The sequence below is a fragment of the Microtus pennsylvanicus genome, chromosome 18 (assembly GCF_037038515.1).
Source record: "Microtus pennsylvanicus isolate mMicPen1 chromosome 18, mMicPen1.hap1, whole genome shotgun sequence".
In the NCBI taxonomy this organism is placed as follows: domain Eukaryota; kingdom Metazoa; phylum Chordata; class Mammalia; order Rodentia; family Cricetidae; genus Microtus; species Microtus pennsylvanicus.
In genome coordinates this window covers 43,423,704-43,445,939 of record NC_134596.1, presented here as the reverse complement: position 1 = coordinate 43,445,939, position 22,236 = coordinate 43,423,704, and the positions used below count along the sequence as shown (strand labels likewise).

At 39.8% G+C, this 22,236-nt stretch overlaps 1 long non-coding RNA gene across 8 annotated transcripts in view; it reads left to right on the top strand.

Moving 5' to 3' along the window:
• The window catches only part of LOC142837716 (uncharacterized), a 195,959-nt gene that overhangs the window by 10,369 nt on the left and 163,354 nt on the right, over positions 1 to 22,236 (top strand). For 7 of the 8 annotated variants that reach the window (XR_012908322.1, XR_012908323.1, XR_012908321.1 and 4 more), the window contains exons 2-3: positions 16,562 to 16,606; positions 16,898 to 17,184. This is a non-coding gene — a long non-coding RNA (uncharacterized LOC142837716). The remainder of the gene's footprint in view (positions 1 to 16,561; positions 16,607 to 16,897; positions 17,185 to 22,236) is intronic. The other variant, XR_012908320.1, reaches the window with a different exon arrangement.

The window sequence follows — 22,236 nt, the reverse complement described above, 5'->3', positions numbered from 1 at the left end:
TTTGCTATGATTGGTGCTATCTTTACAAGAGAATAGGAAATCTTTCAATTTTCTGATGGCTTAAATATCTTCCTTCAGAGATTTAAAGTTCTTGTTATACAAGTTTTTCAATTTGTGTGATTAGAGTTACTCAAATATTTATAATATTTATGAGTATCTCGTTCATGATATATGTAGAGGAGATTCATTTGAGTTGTTTTCAGATTCTGTGTATGATAAAGTAATTCTGCTATGAACATGGTTAAGCACATGTCCTTGTTGTATGGTTGAGCATCTTTTGTATATAGGCCCAGAAGAGATAGCTGAGTTTTAAAATGGTTTGTTGCCTAATTTTGTGAGAATTAAACAGCAGTGGAGGAGTTTCCTTTAAACATAAGTTGTGAGTTTTTAATCTTTGTCATGTTACAGAGATAAGAGTCTCAGAGTTGTTTTGATTTGCATTTCTCCAATGGTTAAGCATATTATATTTGGGCAATTTTTGAATGTTTCCAGTCATTTTAATTTCATATAAAGTTATGGTAAAGAAAATTATGAAATTATGAATAATTGGAGAGCTGGTACTGACCGGCTAAACATGCAATTACGAATTAGGAGAGCTGGTATTTACCGGCTAATTATGAAATTATCAATAATTGGGAAAGCTGGTTTTGACCTGCCAAACATGAAATTATGAAAATTGGGAGAGCTGGTTTTGACCGGCTAAACATGAAGTTACGGTATTAGAAAACTAAAGAACGGTATTGACTGATGATGTGTAAAAATCACGATTGTGAGTTGCTGCGGTTGAGATTTGGCTGAAAGAGAGATTGACTATGAATGTTGAGTTGATACGCATGCTGAGAAAGTAAACTCTGAATGATGTTCTGTACCAGCGGAGGAAACATTTTCAACTCAGGTGATTCTACTCTCCTTTAAGATAGGAGAATATAGTCTTTGGGAGCATAATTATACATGAAGCATTGTGATGCATCCTAACAAGTAATGGCTGATACACAGGGCCTAGAAAGTATATTTCTCTCCACTAATCTCTTTACAGAGGTCGGCAGTCAATGACGGGTGTGAGGCTTCTCCCCAGATGCCTAAGACAGGGGCTTGCATAAAAGATGCCTGCTCCAATGACGGGAAAATTTGGGTAAATGAGGACTTTGCCCAAGTCAGGCGCGACATATCTGTCTTGTTGCAGAAGCAAAGGGTTTATTAAAATTAATAAGAGGGTGGATTGTGGGCCCATATTTCGATATGGCACAAAAGCCATTAGCCCGGTCCGAGCTGATCATGTAGCAATGCAGAAAAGCTGCCTCTGCCCTTAACAAAAGCCAGGATGCCTGCTCCTAGCTTCTTTTGTTAAAATGTGGATTACCTGAGAAGAAATGTTTGACTGAAGCTGATGACTTAAGAGTTCAGAATGCTTTGCTCATTTAAAACATCTGGGTGATCAGAAAATTAAAACCAAACAGAAGCATTTCTTGTTTTCTGTGGGACCAGGCAGACCAGAAACAGGAAAAAGTGATAAGTAGGAGAGGGCTGTAAGGTCCAGGCTCTCTTCATCATAGCTTAGACTTTCAGTGGAGAGAGTCTTAGGTGGTGATAAGGCCTGAGTGAACAGTCTCTCTTTTAGCCTTATCACCTGGCTACAGGCTTCCTGGGATGCAGTTCCTCTCATTGTCCTATGGACTTCTATAGTGTTTGTTCCCTGAATGTAGCATTTTTGCCTAGTCACTATTTCTTTTAGTCTTCTCAGACTCCTACTTCTTTGAGTCTCTTGCCGGGCGACAGTATAGTAGACGCGTGCTGCCACCATGTGGCTAAATTGTGCAATGACACATTTTACAGTTCTGGATGGCTGGCTGTCAGGTCTTGAAGCTCAGCAATATACTCTTGAGCTCAGTGAAGCTTAGGGCAGTAATTGTCAGAGTTTTATCTGAATCGTACCCATGGAATTCCTGAATAATCTTACGATTTTTATGTATAAATTCTCTGGTGCTGAGCTACAAGAGCCAGTGTGGTTCATCTTCCCCTGGCTATGTGGTAGTTAGTGATCAGATGCAGATTTCTTTATATTCTTGCCTGGTCCTGCATCAGCCAGTGTGCTCCAGCATGATCTGAGTGGTCCTGCATGTTCTTTGTATCTCTTGGGCCGACTGGCACTCTCCTGACTGCATCTGTGCAGAGCACAGGGAGCGGGACTGTGCTTTGAAATATCCTTTATGAAATCAGCCCCGTGTAACACAGATTTGCCAAGGTCGGAGAGCCCTGGTCCCTCTAGCATCTTCCAGAAGTTTTGTACTTTGAACATTTAACATTTAGGTTTACTATCCATCTGTAGTTAATTCTGTGGAGCTTGTAAACAGTAGTTCCTTTATAGAGTAGCACTCCACTGTTACTGTGATAAGACTAGGATCGATGGTATAAATTCTTAGAAAATATTACGTCACAAAGTAGAATTTATATAAGGGAGAGTTGCATCCCAAATCCTCCAAAGGTTAATGGTATGCTAACTGCACGTTAGAGATTAGTATAAGACATAAATGTTTGTTCCCTAGGATTAACCAGCTGCATTCCCAAAACAAAGGCGACAGCCCTGTTTTACAAACAGCAGAAACACCCATTCCTCCATTAAAAAACCATCCTTTTAATGCTGCTCAAGAGACCATGCCAGTGTCACAACCCCATTAAGTCCTGTTGTGCCATAAAGGTATATTAATTCTAGAACATTGGCATTTCTAGTCTTTATGAAAAGAAATTTTGAGTCAAGGTCTCCTATGTTGATTGAAGTCTATTTGAACCCTGTCTGTAGCCCCACAAGGCATTGCCCTTCTTGTCTTCTTGCCTAAACACTCTAAACCTTGGATTGCATGTCTGCAGCACCACAACATTCTGAAATTGCCAGTTTGAGTACATAGTGGACTGTCCATTGCAGAACAGAGAAAGGATTTGTTTATGGAGCCTGGCTTCTCCATTCAGACCAGAAGAGGAGGAACACTGCTCTGAGAAGAGATAGTAGCCAGGTCACAGACTGAACTTGAAGGCAGTGAGCTGCAGGGGTCTCCATTTTAAAGAAGGACTGACTGATGGGGCATGATGAGTGACTTTCTCTATAATTTCCCTGCATGTATTAATTCCTTCCATGTGAGTGAAGACAGACAGAATTCGTGGGTGTGCAATTTAGGGAGGGGAGCTTGAACGACTGAGTATTCAGTTTCCAATGAGCAGATCTATGCAGATATGTACAATCCTGATTGATAAAGTTAAGTCAGCTGAGATGTTTGAGAAACAGACAATTGAATGCAACTCCATGTGTTAGATTACAGCACTCAGTGACTAACATTTTACATGGAAGCTGAGCAACCTCTTCCATTGCTGGTCTGGGTCCTCAGAACCCAAGACTTTTCACAGAAGGGTGAAAACTATGGTTATCAGTTCCAACACCACTGTGGACTTTGTTTAAAATGTTCTTGGTTTACCCAATGTTTCTCTTGTGCAACATTGTCTGATTAGCCCCTTTCTGAATTTGTATACTTCCTTTTAAAACCCAACCCATTGATTTACATTAGCAAGAGACTTGCTGTTGAATTTGACTTAGTTCTACAGTCAATCTGGGATAGGTCTGATTAGCAGCCATTGCTGGGACCTTCTGCTCACCTGATTCTGACACTCAGACCTCACTAACCAATCAGAGCCTCCACCAGTCAAATGGATGGGTTCTTCAGGGAGCAAGGACTCCCGGTTTATCGCTTCCTGAAGAAATCACAGTCTCTCTTGTGCACTGTGTCTTGGGTTCCCTTGTGGGGAGAGAGTTTGTCAGCTGTACCATGGTGAATGAGGGGTTGCTCTCCACAGATGGGCCAAGGTGAGTAAGGGGCCAATGTCCCCAGGGGGGAGAAGTGGCTGGGCTTCATGCACATGGCTGCTCTTCCCACGGTTTTTATTTTTATTTTTATTTTTATTTTTGGTTTTTTGAGACAAGGTTTCCCTGTGGTTTTGGATCCTGTCCTGGAAGTAGCTCTTGTAGACCAGGCTGGACTCGAACTCAGATCCGCCTGCCTCTGGCTCCCGAGTGCTGGGAGTTTGCAGTGGCTGTGCTTGGCAGGTCAGGGGCCACTGTCCACCTGCTGAGGAGTGCGGCTGATCTGTACAGTCCTCCCCTGATTGGTTGGGAGCCAGTGGACAAAGAGTTTAGTGTGTTCCTGCCTTATCCTAAGTAAGTAGTCCTAAGTGATCCTTGCAACTCTCCATGGCAGTCTCTGAATAACTTCACTGCCTGGGCTCTGTCTGCACTGAGCAGAGCATTGGCAGCTGCAAATGGTGGTGGCTGTAGTGCTTATTTTGCCGCATGTGGAGAGATATCACCATATTTTCCAAACTCGGAGACCACAGTATCTTCAGAAGTTCTTCACTTTTAACATTTATGTTTAGGATCCATTTGTAGTTAATTTTGTGGAGCTTGTAAACGGTTTCTCCTGTGTAGAGTAGCACTCCACTGCTAAATTGAAGTAGAGCATAATTGATAGTAGCATTAATGGTATAAGGATTTACCAGTTCTTAGGAGACATTAAGTCACACAGTAGAATTTAAGTAAGGGAGGGGTGCATCCCAAATTCCCCAAAGATAAGTAGTATGCTAACCATGCCTGTTAGATATTAGTATCATGAGATGCAAATGTTTGTTCACCAAGATTAATAAGCCATTAAGGTACATTCCTATAACAAATGAGACAACCATGATTTACAACCAGCCAAAAGACCCACTTCTCAGTCAAAGACCTCTAACATGGTGCTCAAGGGGCCATTATAGGCTCACAACCTGTGTGCCATGAAAGTATAATAATTCTAGAACAGCTGCATTTTTCAGTTTTTAGAAATGCTGAGTTAACTTTTAAATTAAGGGATGTACATGACTTTTTTATTGTGCATTGTCCCATACCCTGTCTTGACATGCAAAACTGTCAGTATCAAGGGATTACAGAACTTCAATAAAGAACACCAGAAAGTGGCAGACAGAAACAATAGGCTAAATGCAAACCCTAGTTTCACTGAAAACCCCTGTTATTGGAAATGGTAACAACAAACAAAGCAATTAGTACCTGAGCTTTACCTCAAGGTTATAAAAATTCTTTTGTTCATGCATAATGCTTGCTTCTTGCTATAAATAGGGTAGTTTGTAAATCTCCCATCACCACTGATATAGAAATCCAATCTCAGGTGGTGATCAGATATAACTGATAAGCTTTGTGTGCCCCATGGAGGTTTTTTCCTTTTTTTCTGGAATCAACTTTGCTTCTGGTTTAATAGATTTTAGTGGTCTGCCCCCTCCTCAATAATTGCATGCCACCTGGACATAACAATAGTAAGCAAAATGTTGTCTAAGTGACCCTAACAGACATCCTATTCTTTATCATAATAGAATGATATCCTTTTATTTTTTTTTCTTTTTCTTTTTTATTTTTTGGTTTTTCGAGACAGGGCTTCTCTGGCTTTGGAGCCTGTCCTGGAACTAGCTCTGTAGACCAGACTGGTCTCAAACTCACAGAGAACCACCTGCCTCTGCGAGTGCAGGGATTAAAGGCGTGCGCCACCATTGCCTGGCTGAATGATATCCTTTTAGTAGTCACAATATCTTCTACAAAATTAAAACCTCAGAAGGCTTCAAGTGAATCTCTCCAAAGAATGTGGTGTACTGGATGAGTTATCGTCATTGATTTCTGGTAGTTTGATTTTGATTAGAATCCTGCCATTTCTGTTTAAGAAATTATAGTCTATATTTGTAGGCTATGTCTTTATGTCTCATTTTTTGAGTGCTGCAATCTATATTGTTAGTTTTATTATCATCTGATTGTTCCTCTGGAAAATGATCGGCCTTCAACAATTTTGTATCTAGAAAATTTCATGTTAAAAGTTCCTTATGTTTTCGTTGGTTTGAGAAGTTTCTGTGGAGAGTTGGTTTTAGTTTTTTTTATTTATTGTTCTTAGAGGCCTTCCTCTTTCCATTCCCTGACATTTCTGTGTTTTCCAGTTGCTGTTTGGGCTTTGGCTGTTTAAGTGATTGGATGTGATTAATACATTTACTTTCGATCTTTAAAACCTCCTTGTATATTATTGCCTTTTTCCTAATTAGCCTCACCTGTCCACATGACATTGCCTAGGGTTATCTGAAGAAGCATCAGTTGAGGGTGTGCATAGATGAGAACATCTAATTGCTGCATCTGAGAGAAATTGTATTGATTTAAAGTGTGGGAAGGCTCTTCCACTGAGTTGACAATATCTCTAAGCAAGTGGACCTGCAGAAGAGAACTAGCTTAGACAAACGAGAAAGGTAGGAAGCAATGTTTCCCCATGTATTGTCTTCATTTATTAGCTTGAGTTTCCACCCTAAGCTCCCACAAGGATGGACTGTGATCTAGGGATATCAACCAGATAAATCTCATTATCTAAGTTGCTTTTGGATAGAGTTTAATCACAACAATGGAGAAGAAAATTGGAACAAAAATGGTACCTCAAATGTACTTTTATTACTGCAAAGGACTTGAAATTTTTAGGTCTGCCCTTGCTATCCTGAATGGAATTGTTTTATTGTTGTTTTGTTATTTAGCCCAGGGAGGCAACTGATGCATAGCAGCTTTCCTCCCAGCCTCTGTATGCTGGAGTTACATGTCATGTACTCCCATTGACAAAGAGCCAAATATTTGAATTTTTTATACATGGTCGTTACTTGTGCAGCTGGCACTACTTTCTCTTGACACAGTGGCTAGTTATTTTCATTTGCTTTTCTTTGAAAATAGTAAAGCTCATAAACCCTATATAAGACCAGAAACAGACAAGTACTTTCTCACCCTATCTCAGAGCTTTTTCAACATTAGCTTTAATTCTTTACCAAGTATCTATATCTTAGGTGCCTTCTGGATACCAAAGAATTTTAAGGCTTCATTATTTCCACACACATTTCTAAATCAGAAAGAGAAATGTGAACCCTATGAGTTTTTATTGAATGCTTTAGGATTAGCAAGGTACAGAGAGGATTTGGCTTGTCCCATTACCCTGTAATGAAGATTACTTATCTGGTTTATAATTTAAATCCCTTCCTAACTTTTACTCTTTATGGTCCCTGTTCTGGTACCACCTTTCAACATCTACTGCATTGTGGTCCCTTGGTATGGTTGTCTTGTAAATCAGTACACAGTGATGCATAGTATGAACAACTGCACAATAAGATTTATTTACTATGCCGTTTTATACATACTAAAAAGTGATACCTCAACTCTGAAACCTCTGTACTCATGTACGTGTGTACTCTTGCTTCTCCTTCCTAGAAACAATACCTCAATTAATCAGTAATAAAAGTGAAAATAAGTACAAAGATACAATGCAAAAAGTATACAGAAGCAAAGCACTCCTTTTTAACTGGTACAGTGTGAGCAACTGCGCTCAAAAACAAATTCTTTATCCATGGTATAGATTCTGAGAGAACATGTGAGAAATAGGCAGAGTTTGCTTGTTTTCTCATGCAACCGTTTCCCGACTTTGTCTCATTTATACCACGAGTAGCCTGCACTCTAAGGTAGTTTGGTGCATTCATTATTTTCCTTTTTTTTTGATTTTTATTTGTGGTAAAAGGAGTATTAATATGCATAGTAAAATTATTAATATGTATATTAATAGTAAATAATTAATAATAAATTAATTATTAATAATTAATTATTAATAAGTAAATAATAGTAAAATTATTAATATGTATATTAATAGTAAATAATTAATAATAAATTAATTATTAATAATTAATTATTAATAAGTCAATAATAGTGAAACTATTAATATGTATAGTAATAGTAAAAGTATGAATTTTCCGCATTTGAAACAAACTGATACATCATCAGAAATAGAAAGGCATAAGAATGATTGCAATAAGCATACCAACAGAGGTATGATTAATCCCTTGTGTGAATCCGTTAGGGTCTCATTTTCCATATTATCCTGTCAATGCATCATCATAAATGTGTGCAATGGTAGAAGAATCTGAATCAGGATACGATTAGGAAAAGCAAGTCCTATATCCTCACACAAGTGCTCAATGAGAGACCGAGAAGCAGCATTGCCCAAACGATGAGGTTGAATAATTTTCTATTCATGTTAAAAATCATTATGAGCTTTATCAGTAATGCCAATCGTTATCGAATTCCAATTCCAAGGCAAAGTAATACGTTCTTGCACAGATAAATATTTCTTTGCTTAAGTCCATCCATCTCTGTCTGCGGTCGAGCATGGATTTGAGCTTGTGGAGTCCAGTTCTTGATAAACTTTATCCTGTTGCCCTACAAAATGCTTTGTTTGCAGGGATGTACGTAAAGCAATACCAGTCACAGACAATGGTACCTTTAAAATTAGCCGACTTATTTTTGCTGGAAGGGCAAGCTGTTTGAAAGATGGTCCTCCAGTGAGGCGCGGGGTAACCCTTGGTGGAGCTCAGCGCAGCACTTGTGCTGTCCCCGTGTTTGGGATCCCACTGTACCTTCTGAGCATGGCTGTGGTTCTGACTTGCTCCAGGTTGGCTTTTCTGATTTCACTTACGGCAAAAATCACTCGAAATCAAGAGGGGCGATCCAGCATAGCAGGTATCAATCTTGGCTTCATCTTGGACCATATTGGACACTTTGAAAAGTATAGGTGACTGGCCCCACCCACCCCTTAGATATTATGATGTGCATGGTTGGGGTGTGACTTGAGCGTTTAAAGTTTTGGATGTTCCTCAGATGATTTCAGTGTGTAGACAAAATGGAAAAGTAGCTGTGTTTAAAGAATTTTCCACATTTGGTCGACAGCAGGGTGAATCAAGATGAATCTCACCTGCCTTCTCCCTGAAGAGGATAACTAGGGTCAGGGGAAGCGACAGCAGAGGCCTATTAGAAATTAGTAGTCCTGGCACAACAACTACGCATCACTCAGAAGGACCACTTATATTCTTATATTCTAAATTCATTTTCTCCATGTCACAGTTGATGAAACCTAAGAAGCATGCATGCCAGGGTTACGGATTTTTAACAGGCCTTAGTTGATGCTTTCTCTTTTACCATTCACCTCCAAAGGAAGTAAGGTAGCTATTCTGAGGAGTCCTCAAAGTGCCCGAGTTTCTCCATTACTTTTAGCAAATGATACCCTTGCTCTGTCTACAGGACAACATAATTAAAATTGTCTTCTATATAATTTAGCAGTAGAAGGGACTACATCACACTTTGAAGTGAGATTTGGTTTTAAAGACTAAAAGAAGAGAGTAAGAAACCTGTAGGTGTGCCAGTAAAATGAAGAAAACATCATTGAGAGGACCACATTACTTTCATATGCATATCAGAATATACATTTAGAGCAATTTAGTTCATTGAGCTCTTTCTTCCTTAAAATATCTTTTACAAATTTAAGATTAATTTTGAAATAATGATAAAATTGTTTCTCAGTCATCAAGAGTCTCCTCCCCCATTTCCTTGCTCATCATCTTCATCTCTTAACAGTATTTTGCCTCACCTGAAGAAAGTCTTAAAAATGCATTGCTGGCTCTATGCATGTTCATTAAGCCCGTGTGAGTGAAAGAACCTGAAAAGTGGCTCAGTGGATATGTGTCTCCTTAGTTTAGTGATCAAAGTCAGTAGCTGGGAAGTTACAAATGAATCTTATAGTGCACTTAAATACTTAGTAGCCTGGCTCCTAGAGATACTTGTGTCATGGTCTTCAGAATCTTCCAGCAAAATTATGCCTGACACCCACTGCCACCTCCAAGTGCTGCGATTAAAGGCATACACCACCATGCCTTGCCTACTTTATTTTTTTGACTCTGAATAGACCATGTGGAGATTCATAAGGCTATGTCTTCCTCCTCCTCCTCTTTCCCCTTCTTCCCCTTTTCCTCCTCTTCCTTCCTCCAGCCCCTAACTCCCTTCTCCTCTTCCAGGTGCCCAGGCACGTTGACATCAGAGTTACATCTCATGCCTGCCCTGCTTATTGTTTATCTGTCCTTCAGATATGACCCATTTCCCTCAAGTCGTCTCATTCTTGGAAGGCCTGTCTGTCTGTCTTTCATTTTTGGACGGACACTTGTTTTCTGAACTTTTGTTACTTGTGTGAGTGCTGAATCTAAGTCACTGTCGTTATTGCTTGCCTAAACTTAGGGCTAAACTGTGCTGTTATATCCATGGAAGATTAAGGATGCAGGAGAGGAGAATTGAAGGACCCCAGAGGCTGGGGAACCACTGCTTGGATGAGCCTGTTAATGGGATGCTATACTCATTTTGCCCCAGTTTGTTTGCAGACGTCAACCGTCTTTCAGTTTGAAACCCTTCCACTAGCCTTATAGTTGCAGTTTATTTATTTGGACAAGAGTCTCATTGTTGTAGTTCTGGCTGACCTGGAACTAAGATACACCTTCTTCTGCCTCCCAAATATTGGGTTTGAGATATATATGACCACTCTTGGCTATATTTGATTTTATTTGCTACATAGGAGTTATAGCATGGGGTATTGTGAGCTATCTCAATGCATGTACACAGTGTTAATGATCATGTCACGGTAACTGGTGTGTCTATCACCTCCAATATTTTTTTGTTTGTGCCAGGAACTTTCAAAATCCTCTCTGCTATTGACTTGGAAACATTTCACTAAATTTTTGTTAACTGTAATCATTGTACTACTGTGTGGAACAGTAGAAGTTGTTCCGCATAATCCCCTGAGATTACAAAACCTGAATGATTTTGCCCCTGGAAATAAGAATAGGAGCCTGGTAGTGGTAGTGCATGCCTTTAATCCAAGCACTTGGGAGGCAGAGGCAGGTGGATCTCTGTGAGTTTGAGGCCAACCTGGTCTACAGAGCAAGTTCCAGGACAGGCAAAAAAAAAAAAAAAAAAAAAAAAAGAAAGAAAGCCGGGCGGTGGTGGCGCACGCCTTTAATTCCAGCACTCGGGAGGCAGAGGCAGTCTCTGTGAGTTCAAGACCAGCCTGGTCTACAAAGCTAGTTCCAGGATAGGCTCCAAAGCCACAGAGAAACCGTGTCTCGAAAAACCAAAAAAAAAAAAAAAGAAAGAAAATAAGAATAAGTGCGGCAGGTGAGTGTAGCTCAGTGGTAGAGGGCTGCTTTACAAGATTACAGCTTGTGGTTCAAAGCCCATGGGTCATGACCTCCTGGGGCTGAATGACCCTTTCACAGGGGACACATCTCAGATATCCCACATATCAGATATTTTCTTCACAATCCTTAACAGTAGCAAAATTGTAGTTATGAAGTAGCAATGATGTAGCATGAATTCTAATTCTTATTAATAATAAAAACTGAGAGTCAGATACTGGGTGTTAATGCTGAAGATCAGAGAAGCAGAGTGCCAGCCACTAGAGAGTTTTTACTTCTACCAGTGCACAAACCGAGGGGCAATCCTGTCCTCAGACTGCATCTCCAGACTGTATCTGTCTCCACTAAACCTTCAGACTGCAGTGCTCTTGACTCCTCCCTCTTTATAGTCCTGTCTAGTCCTATCTACCTCCCTAGTGCTGGGATTAAAGGTGTGAGCCCCCACTCCCTGGGTTCTAGTGGTTTAGCTTTGCACTACGATCTTCAGACAAGCTCTGTTTGTTAAAACACAAACAAAATAACCGTACACAGTGAAATATGGTTTGGGGTCACCACAGCGTAAGGAACTACATTAAAGGGTCCCAGCTTTAAGAAGGTGGAGAGCCACTGCTCTAGAGCACCACCACCAATAGTGGTAAAACAATCTACATGAAAATCTAGCATACAAATGATAGAGATTGCTAACTGCATTGCAATTTAAAGATATTTATAAATATAAAGATGATATGCAAAGGTTCCATACTGCAATGCTATCCAAGCACAGTGGCTGTGAAAGAACTGGCCAACCTTCACGACCTGTGAACATGTAAGTTATCAGGATAAAGCTGCAGGCAATGTTTGTACTAACTTAACTGCTATTCACGGATCCCTTCAGTGCTTAATGCTATGTTGGTGTGCAGAATTGATGCAATGCCCTTCAGAATGCCATGCACTGAGCCAGCTATATAGCTAACTGACTTCTATTCCTAGTAAGTGAATATTCTCTGCCCATAACTTGCTGTGAGCATCTCTTTAAATTAGGTATTATCTTATTTTCCCAACTAATTCCTGTCCAAGTTACATACCTTGCACCTAAAGAGTTAGAGCTTTTGGCGGGAGTTTGTGTGGCTGTGCTTCATTTAGAGGTAGTTATTTAGATGTATTTCACAATGGGGTGATGCATACATTTTATCATAAAAACCAACACAAAATTAAAATTCCCATTGTGAACTCTAAGGATATCTTACCCTTGACCAGGTGTGGAGAACTGAGGGCAGGCCACGGATCTCTTAGTTTACACTAGTGCATGAGAACTATTTTTGGTCTCCTCATTAGTAGAATTTCTGTTTTCACATTTAGCTAATTTTTTAGGTCTTAAGACAAACTTCTGTGGTGTCGTTTTATTTGTATTTTTATTTTTATTTTTATTTTTTTATTTTTTTTTATTTTTTTTTATTTTTTTTTATTTGTATTTTTAAAAATAAAGCTTGGAAAAGTAAAACAGCCACACTGTCCAGTCTTACTGACTATGCAGCAAATGACACATACTTTAATCCCAGTAGTTACAATGACACACACCTTTAATCCCAGTAGCCACACTAGTTTACCATAGAAACCAAACAGTCGTGGTGCATACCCTTAATCCCAGAATTAGAGATGATTATAAAATGGGAGGAGACAGCTCTCAGTCACAGTCTCATTCTGAGACTTCCTGGAGGCAGAATCACTATTTTCGGACTGAGGTTAAGGTCAGAGCCAGTGACTGACTGCTTTCCTTTTCTGGTCTTCAGGTTGAACCCTAATACCTGTCTCTGAGTTTTTATTAATCATGCTCCCACTCCTCTATCTATATGTGGAAACCTCAGTATATAGACATACCTTTCTTCATATCTGCGTCCACCGTAGCTTCTCTGCACTTTTCCTGGTGGAAAGCATCATAAACCCAACAGTTGGATGTATCTTCAGGAGAGAAAACTGTGCTTAGCTTTCAGATGTGTGGAAAATGTGGTCATAGGGGGCTGGAGAGATGGCTCAGTGGTTAGAGCACTGCCTGCTCTTCCAAAGGTCCTGAGTTCGAGTCCCGGCAACCGCATGGTGGCTCACAACCATCTGTAATGAGGTCTCGTGCCCTCTTCTGGCCTGCAGGCATACACACAGACATAACATTGTATACATAATAAATAAATAAATATAAAAAAAGAAAATGTGGTCATAGAGGTCACCCACCTTATTTTGTGTCCACCGCAGATGGAAGTGACAGGGAAGCTCCTTGGGCCTGACACAGAGGTACAGTGCACATAGTACCCCAGCTGGAGCAGGAGATTTTGTGTTACCTTGATGATTCCCATAATTTTTACTTTAGCCAGTGCACAGTTTGGGTTAGAAAACCCAATTAAATCATTTTACACAGTAAACTAATAAAACAGTCTTACTTTTTCCCACTCTGTATTTTTCTTGCAGCTATGTGGGGTACTCATCTTCTGATGGAAATGAGCACTTTAGTATACAATGCACTCAGAAGCTCACCCACGTTAGGTTTCACTAAGAGCACATATAACTGAATGTGGTTTTCCTCGGTTGCATTCTTTTTGGGAAAATTTTCCTTAGATTTTGAAATTAGGAAAGCATTGAAATTCCTAAGATTTACCAGTATTAAGCATTAAGTGCCTTTCCATGTTTTCTTCTGCATTCCCTTGTTTAAGTGTGATGAATGCATGTCTATCAATATGTCCGTCATTTTCTCCAGAAGTGAAGAGCCTGTGTTTCAGGCTTAATCAGGTTTTGTTTTTCTCATAAGGTTGTCTGCTTGCTCCTTCTACCATAAGAAGTAAAACCATGGGCTCCAGATTTCATGTCACAGATTTTGACTTGAATGTCAGGATTATTTATAAATTAGTTAGTGACCTAAATAATTAAATTTTAGCAAATGTGAGAACGATATTGACTTACACAAGTAGTCTAATACTGCTGGTGTATGAATTTCCTACTTTGTAAATCATATGTAGCTCTCCCACAGCCAGCATCACTCTCAATAGTGGAAAACTTCAAAGCTTTTAATTTAAAAGGAGGAGGAGATACTCACGCTCATCCCATAAGCAACTGAGGGCCCCAGGAAGAACAGATTTTTAGAAAGGCAAAGGTGTTGGAAGAAGTGTCTAGGTCAGAATTTCTCGACTAGTGGGTTGTGATTCCTTTGGAAGTTGGACAACTCTTTTTCAGGGGTTGTCTAAGTGTCTACGACCACTGGAAAACACAAATAATTTACTTATGACTCAACACTAGCAAAATCAGTTATGAAGTAGCAATGAAAATAATTTTATGGTTGGGAGTCAACACAGCATGAGGAACTATATTAAAGGGCCACAGCATTAGGAAAGTTGGGAACCACTCATCTATGTCCTAGATGATAACTAGGGTTTGTTTTCAAAGCAACTAGGGAAAGTAAAAACCTTACATTTGCTTTGATAACCTGTCTACCAGTGACTGTTTCAGCTGGACCAGGGTGAGGCTTGGATGTGCTGAAGGAACAAGATCACCTAATTTATAATATATATATATAATATTTATAATATATATTATATAATTATATATAATTATATATATAATTATTATATATATAAATATATAATATTTATAATATATATAATATTTATAATATAAATATATATATAATTATATATATAAATATTTATAATATATATATATATATATAACTTCTTTACTAACTAGAGAATGATGAGAAACCAATAGCTTGTAAGCTCAGTGTGCAGGAAACTGTATGTGCACATGCACACCATGGAAGTGTGAAGCTCTATTCTGTGGACACCTTGACTCAGAACTTTCCAAATTATAGAACTGTTCTACATGTTTCTAGTAGGAACATTATGATGGGAAAGGGGAGACAGGGAAGGAAGGAGTTAACCACCTCTAACTGCACAATCACACGAAGGGCTTGCTCTTCTGCTTGTTTCTGTTCTTCCAAGCCCATGCAGAGAAGGAAATTAAAACAGGAGTTGAAAAGCGTGTGTCCTGGGTGGTTTGTCAGCTGCGCAAGGTCTGGTTGATCAAAGGAGATGGACATAGAAAATCTGCGCATTTTCTTTTTATCTGTTTTTTTTATCTTTAAGAAGACTTTACCACTGACTTAATATATCCCTGTCTTAAGAAACAACTATCTTCTCTTGCTAAGGTTATTTTTATATAGTCTTCTATTACACATTTTGAGTCAGAACATTCATCAAGTTTTCATCAAAAATAAAAATGGCAAGAATTTTTTTGATATGACTTGTACTTTTTCTGTAAAATTCAATGGTAGCACCATCATATTTTTCTCACTAATACATGTGCATTGCATGGCTTTATTAATTTTATAACTTTTTGTGCAGGAGCCTTTGGGCATCTCTGAGGTTCTCTACTAATCAGGTCCTGGAGAACATTTTGATAATAGTCAATATTGACATTATTAGCTTATCCTCAGGCTTTCTTTTTCATTATTTTGGTTAAAACATTTATGACTCATCTGATATAATTACTATATCAAGAATGAATCTATTTGTACTAAGTATATAAAATAATGTGTTCTTTGTGATTATATCTCAGAGAAAACCTTAGCATGTAACCTTCCGTGTCAAAAAGTCAGTACCAAAATAATTGAGTAAGTTATATATTTCTTGGAAAAGTACCATCTTTTCAGTAGGAATTATAGAAATTTTGGAATGTAAAAAATTTATATATTGATAAACGATAGGCAAGCAGTATAGCCTCTGTGCCCTTCTTAATTAAACAAAAGCCTGATTAAGCTTTGTGAGAAATGACTGTATCATTTTAGCTTAATATCTGCTCCCATTTAAGAAGATATAGAAAAAGTTTTCCACTTGAAGTTTTAGTTTTATTTTAAATTTATATTCCTCTAGAGAAAACAGTGCCAGCAGTATGCTGCGTTGAGGAGCCAAGCCTTTCACTTCACAGGGCTTCAGTAGTTGAACGGATGATACTACAACTGAAGATGATAAGTCCACCGTGTAAGGATGTAGTGATTGCTGTTTGAATGAAATTAGAAGGATTTTAATTTTTATGAATATATTCGTTTCAATTATTTCAACCAGAATGAACTATCTATGTTTATTTCTGAGACAGGGTCTCACTGTGGAGCCTAGATGAGCCTTAAACTCCTTGCATAGCCTAAAGTATCCTTAAACTTGGTGCCAATCTTTCTACCTTAACCTCTGCTCCTAGGACTGCAAGCTTGAGCTACCTAATACCCAGTACAATCCCTCTCTCTTTGTAGTAACAGTTCAGGCTGAGTTCAAGCTGGCCTTGAACTCAGATCTTTCCACTTTAGCCTTCAAAGTAGCTACGATTACAGGATTCTACCATATCACCATGGCTGGCTAGGATGAGCTTTTATGAAGAATAAATTAGTTTGCATTTGGAATCATGAAGTACTTTGTAATTTAGTTACTTGATTTATTTAATTCTGCAGCTAACGATCCTGAGAATCAAAGTGTGGAGCAATGACTTATCAAAGGTGAGACATTTGGGTAAAATAAAACCCAGGTCTCACTCTTCATTTCTGGGCCTAGTGCTTTTCACATTATATGTGTAATTTTCTGAAAACCAACCTAGGTGCTTTGGAAGAAAGGGAGGTGGGGGGATGTTAAAGGAAAGGGGTATTAGACTGCACCCCCTTTCTGTGACCACAAGTTTAGGAGTTACAGGTTTCCAGAAGCCATTGTTTAGACATAACGCATCCAGGCTTACTATGGCCAATGCTCAGAGATCTGATATTGTGCTAATAAAATTGTTATTTGCTTTTTAGGAGAGAGTTACTTCTGCACCTCCAATGAACCATTTTGTAATGTTGATCACACCAAAAATGTTAATCCAAACTGGTCTGTGAACATCCAGGGAGGTACAACCCGAGCTTTGGTCATAGCCTCTGCGAAAGCGAAGTGAAAGAAAGCAAGGGCTTCATCAAACCCCCAAGTTAGTGACTGTGATTCAAAGTGGAGGGAAGCCTAGGAAGGCCATGCGGATCCTTCTCAATAAACCATTAAACTTGATTCAGGCGTGGTCAAGAGGCTGTGTACCCTGAATGGAAAGCAGGTAGGTGGCTTCCCACAGCTCGCCATCTTGCCTTCTTTGAGTTTACATGTTAATTATCTTTGCTGGTGTTTGCTGATGTCCTATACGGTCTGGAACTTGCTGTATAGAACAGGCCAAGCTTGAGCTTGGACTCCGCTGCCTTCCCAAATGCTAGGATTAGAGGCATGCAGCATGTCCAGCTATTTATGTGCAGGATTAGAGGCATGCAGCATGTCCAGCTATTTATGTGCAGGATTAGAGGCTTGCAGCATGTCCAGCTCCTTGTGTTCAGGATTAGGGGCTTGCAGCATGTCCAGCTCCTTGTGTGCAGGATTAGAGGCTTGCAGCATGTCAAGCTATTTATGTGCAGGATTAGAGGCTTGCAGCATGTCCAGCTATTTATGTGCAGGATTAGGGGCTTGCAGCATGTCCAGCTCCTTGTGTTCAGGATTAGAGGCATGCAGCATGTCCAGCTCCTTGTGTGCAGGATTAGAGGCTTGCAGCATGTCCAGCTCCTTGTGTGCAGGATTAGAGGCTTGCAGCATGTCCGGCTCCTTGTGTGCAGGATTAGAGGCTTGCAGCATGTCCGGCTCCTTGTGTGCAGGATTAGAGGTGTAGAGCATGTCCAGCTCCTTGTGTGCAGGATTAGAGGCTTGCAGCATGTCCAGCTATTTATGTGCAGGATTAGGGGCTTGCAGCATGTCCAGCTATTTATGTGCAGGATTAGGGGCTTGCAGCATGTCCAGCTCCTTGTGTGCAGCATTAGGGGCTTGCAGCATGTCCAGCTACTTGTGTGCAGGATTAGGGGCTTGCAGCATGTCCAGCTATTTATGTGCAGGATTAGGGGCATGCAGCATGTCCAGCTATTTATGTGCAGGATTAGGGGCTTGCAGCATGTCCAGCTCCTTGTGTTCAGGATTAGAGGCTTGCAGCATGTCCGGCTCCTTGTGTGCAGGATTAGAGGCTTGCAGCATGTCCGGCTCCTTGTGTGCAGGATTAGAGGCTTGCAGCATGTCCAGCTCCTTGTGTTCAGGATTAGGGGCTTGTAGCATGTCCAGCTATTTTTGTGCAGGATTAGAGGCTTGCAGCATGTCCTGCTCCTTGTGTGCAGGATTAGAGGCATGCAGCATGTCCAGCTCCTTGTGTGCAGGATTAGGGGCTTGCAGCATGTCCAGCTACTTGTTTGCAGGATTAGGGGCTTGCAGCATGTCCAGCTCTTTATGTGCAGGATTAGGGGCTTGCAGCATGTCCAGCTACTTGTGTTCAGGATTAGAGGCTTGCAGCATGTCCAGCTATTTATGTGCAGGATTAGAGGCATGCAGCATGTCCAGCTATTTATGTGCAGGATTAGGGGCTTGCAGCATGTCCAGCTACTTGTGTTCAGGATTAGAGGCTTGCAGCATGTCCAGCTATTTATGTGCAGGATTAGGGGCTTGCAGCATGTCCAGCTCCTTGTGTGCAGCATTAGGGGCTTGCAGCATGTCCAGCTACTTGTGTGCAGGATTAGAGGTGTAGATCATGTCCAGCTCCTCCTGCTGCTGCAGTTATATCAACAACAGAATGTCGTGGTCTCCTGGAATTGGTCCTTGAAGATTTACACAAGGACTATATGTGTGAATTAGCCTTTAGCAAGAAAGATGTAAGGGCCTCCCATTTTTTCCAGCTATCTTAGAATTCTCGTACTCCTCATTTTTTAGAAGGAAAGATGTCAATTTCCAAGGAAAAGGATAAGTTGAGTGGTGTCGTGTGCTAAACAGGAAGTTATCCAGAAATAATTATCAATTAGTGTTTAGTGGTTTGTGCCATGGGACAATGGTCTGGACCCTGTCACTTGTATTTTAAATAAATGCTGTTTGACCAGTAACCAGGCAGGAAGTATAGGCAGGGCAACCAGGCAGGAAGTAGAGGTGAAACAACAAGAATTCTGAGAAGAGGGAAGTTTCAGTCTGCAGTCTTCCTCCAGACACAGAGGAAGCCAGACACAGCAAGCAAGATGTGATTGCCTTGTCAAGAAAGGTACCAAGCCACATGGCTAACACAGACAAGTCTTATGGGCTAATATAAGTTATAAGAGTTAATAAGAATCCTGAACTACTAGGCCAGTCCGTTTATAATTAATGTAGGTCTCTATGTGTTTACTTGGAACTAAGTAGATGTGTGACCTGGTAGGACACAAACCTCAGTCAACAGAATGATGTGCCAATGTGGGGCTGACTAAATCCACTTTAAAGCCTTAAAGAGCTTGGGAAGTTATTCTAGATAGAAAAGAATAGAGTTAAACACAGCTGATAGCAGCACTTTCTCAGGTAGGCTCTGCTTGCTAGAGGCAAGCTTCCTGGGGTTGGAGAGATGGCTCAGTGGTTAGAGCATTGCCTGCTCTTCCAAAGGTCCTGAGTTCGAGTCCTAGCAAACACAAGGTGGCTCACAGCCATCTGTAATGGGGTCTGGTGCCCTCTTGTGGCCTGCAGGCATACACACAGACAGAATATTGTATACATAATAAATAAATAAATATTTGACAAAAAAAAAAGAGAGGCTTTCTGACTCAGCTTTAGCTGCAAACCTTAAATGGTATTGATGAAAAGCTGACTGCATGCTTTTTGGTGGTGGTAGAGACCTTTAAACACCATACATTTGTGGCAATAAATATGACTCCAGCCAGTACTTCTGCCATGAGGCAAGACTCTCAGAATAAAGCTAAGGAATGGGCTGGAACCAGCAGTCAAAGCCATGGCTTTAATCCTAGCCATATTGCTGTACACGTGTTAAGGGCTGACCACTTGGGATTGGATAACCTATCTGGATGCTCGTTCTTGGGAAAAACTGATTCGCCCTCTGTCAGCCACAGTGAGTTGTGCTTAGCTCTTCTCTCCATCGAGGGGTGGGGCTTTGTCAAATTAAAATTCTAATTACATTAAATTTAAATGAAATTTAAAGTTCTAATTGAATTAAGATCAAATCAAATTAAATTCTAATTACGTTAAATAAAAATTAAATCAAGGTTCTAATGACAATGAAATCAAATCAAAAATTCTAATTACGTTAAATTAATTTTTATTTAGTGGAATTAGAATTTTAATTTCATTTGATTTCTTTTGTAATGAGAATTTTAATTTAAGTTCTAATTACAATAAAATCAAATCAAAAATTCTAATTAAATTAAAATTAAAGTTCTAATTGCATTAAAATCAAATTAAAATTCTAATTACATTAAATAAAAATTACTAAAGTTCTAATTGCATCAAAATGAAATTAAAATTCTGATTACATTAAATTAAAATTAAAGTTTTATCTCCCTCATGCGCATTGGCATGTCGACTGGTGGCATCACTATGCAAGTCTTGTTTAGGTAACTGTATTGTTGAGATTTCACAGGTACAGTTTTTCTGTCATGTGTAGAAGATACTAGCAACAAGTGTCCTGGGTCATCTGGTTCTTCCCATCTTCCTCCTCTTCCATGTTTTTTCTGGGCCTTAGGAGTAGGAGTTACATTGTAGGAAAACCAGTTGGGGCTGAGCACCTGTGGTCACATATTCTCTCCATGTGGACCTGTTGTATATCTCTATAATGTTCTCTACTACAAAAGAAGGGTTTTCTTGTGGAGGGGTTGAGAGTTACGCTTATCTTTGGGTATAAGAGTAAGCATTTAGAGTATTGTTAGAAAGTATATTGATTTTGGCAATTGTTGGTTCTCCCCTAGGGTCTCGAACCTCTCTAGCCATAGATATTGGCTAAGTTTATAGTACTGGGTGTGCATTCCCTCCTATTGAGTAGACCTTAAGTTCTATTAGACAGATGTTGGTCATTCCCGTGATAAAGTGCCCTTGTGTTGTTATTGTACCATGGGGGTATCTTGTCAGAAAGGTATCACTGAGGTTCCTAAGTTTTTTTTTTAAATATTTATTTATATATTTATTATGTATACAATATTCTAATTTTATATTTAATTATTTATGTATTATATACACAATATTCTAATTTTTATATTGATTTATTATGGATACAATATTCTGATTTTTATATTTACTTATGATGTATACGTTATTCTGATTTTTATATTTATTTATTATGTATACGATATTCTGTCCGCGTGCATGTCTGCAGGCCAGCAGATGGCACCAGACCTCATTACAGATGGTTCTGAGCCACATGTGGTTGGTAGGACTCGAACTCAGGACCTTTGGAAGAGCAGGCAATGCTCTAACCACTGAGCCATCTCTCCAGCCCCCAAGGTTCCTAAGTTTTATAGCTGGGTAGGAATGTTGATTTCTCTTTTCCTTTGGCAGCTTGCATAGCATCTTCAGGTACTACTCGAGCTAGGCCTCGGGAAGGAGGCTTGCAGGTCAGTTCCAACTCTATTTCCCCGAGGTCTATGTCTGAAATGTGTAGCATCTTTAACAAAGGCACTGAAACTATATCAATAGCTATGTCAAAATGGAAGAGAATTTTCCAATAATAAAAATATTGGGAAAGTTACAGTAAGTAAGGTTTTTTGGACTGTATAAACACTAAATTTCTGGATGTCAAGCAGCAGTTTTATGTTGAGGTATAGCAACTTAATATTAGGGGATCCTGGAAAAGTGACTAAAAGTTTGTACAGTTTGAAGCACAGACAAATGCAGTCACCTTTAAAATGTGTAAACTCGTGATGAAACATTTGAGTACTGAGACTGTGACTCAGTGTAGAGTATTTGTTTAGTATGGGTGAGACACGGGCTTTGTTCCTGATATCCCCCAACAGTCCTTCGGTCTTCCTTTTGGTGCTTAAATTGATTTTCTTTTACGCGACCCCAGTATGACCCTGGTCTGACCTGTGTGTGACCCCAGTCTGACCTCTGTGTGACCCCAGTCTGACCTCTGTATGACCCCAGTCTGACCTGTGTGACCCCAGTCTGACCCCAGTATGACCCCAGTCTGACCTCTGTGTGACCCAAGTCTGACCTGTGTGACCCCAGTCTGACCTGTGTGACCCCAGTCTGACCCCCGTGTGACCCCAGTCTGACCCCCGTGTGACCCCAGTCTGACCTGTGTGACCCCAGTCTGACCTGTGTACCCCAGTCTGACCTGTGTGAC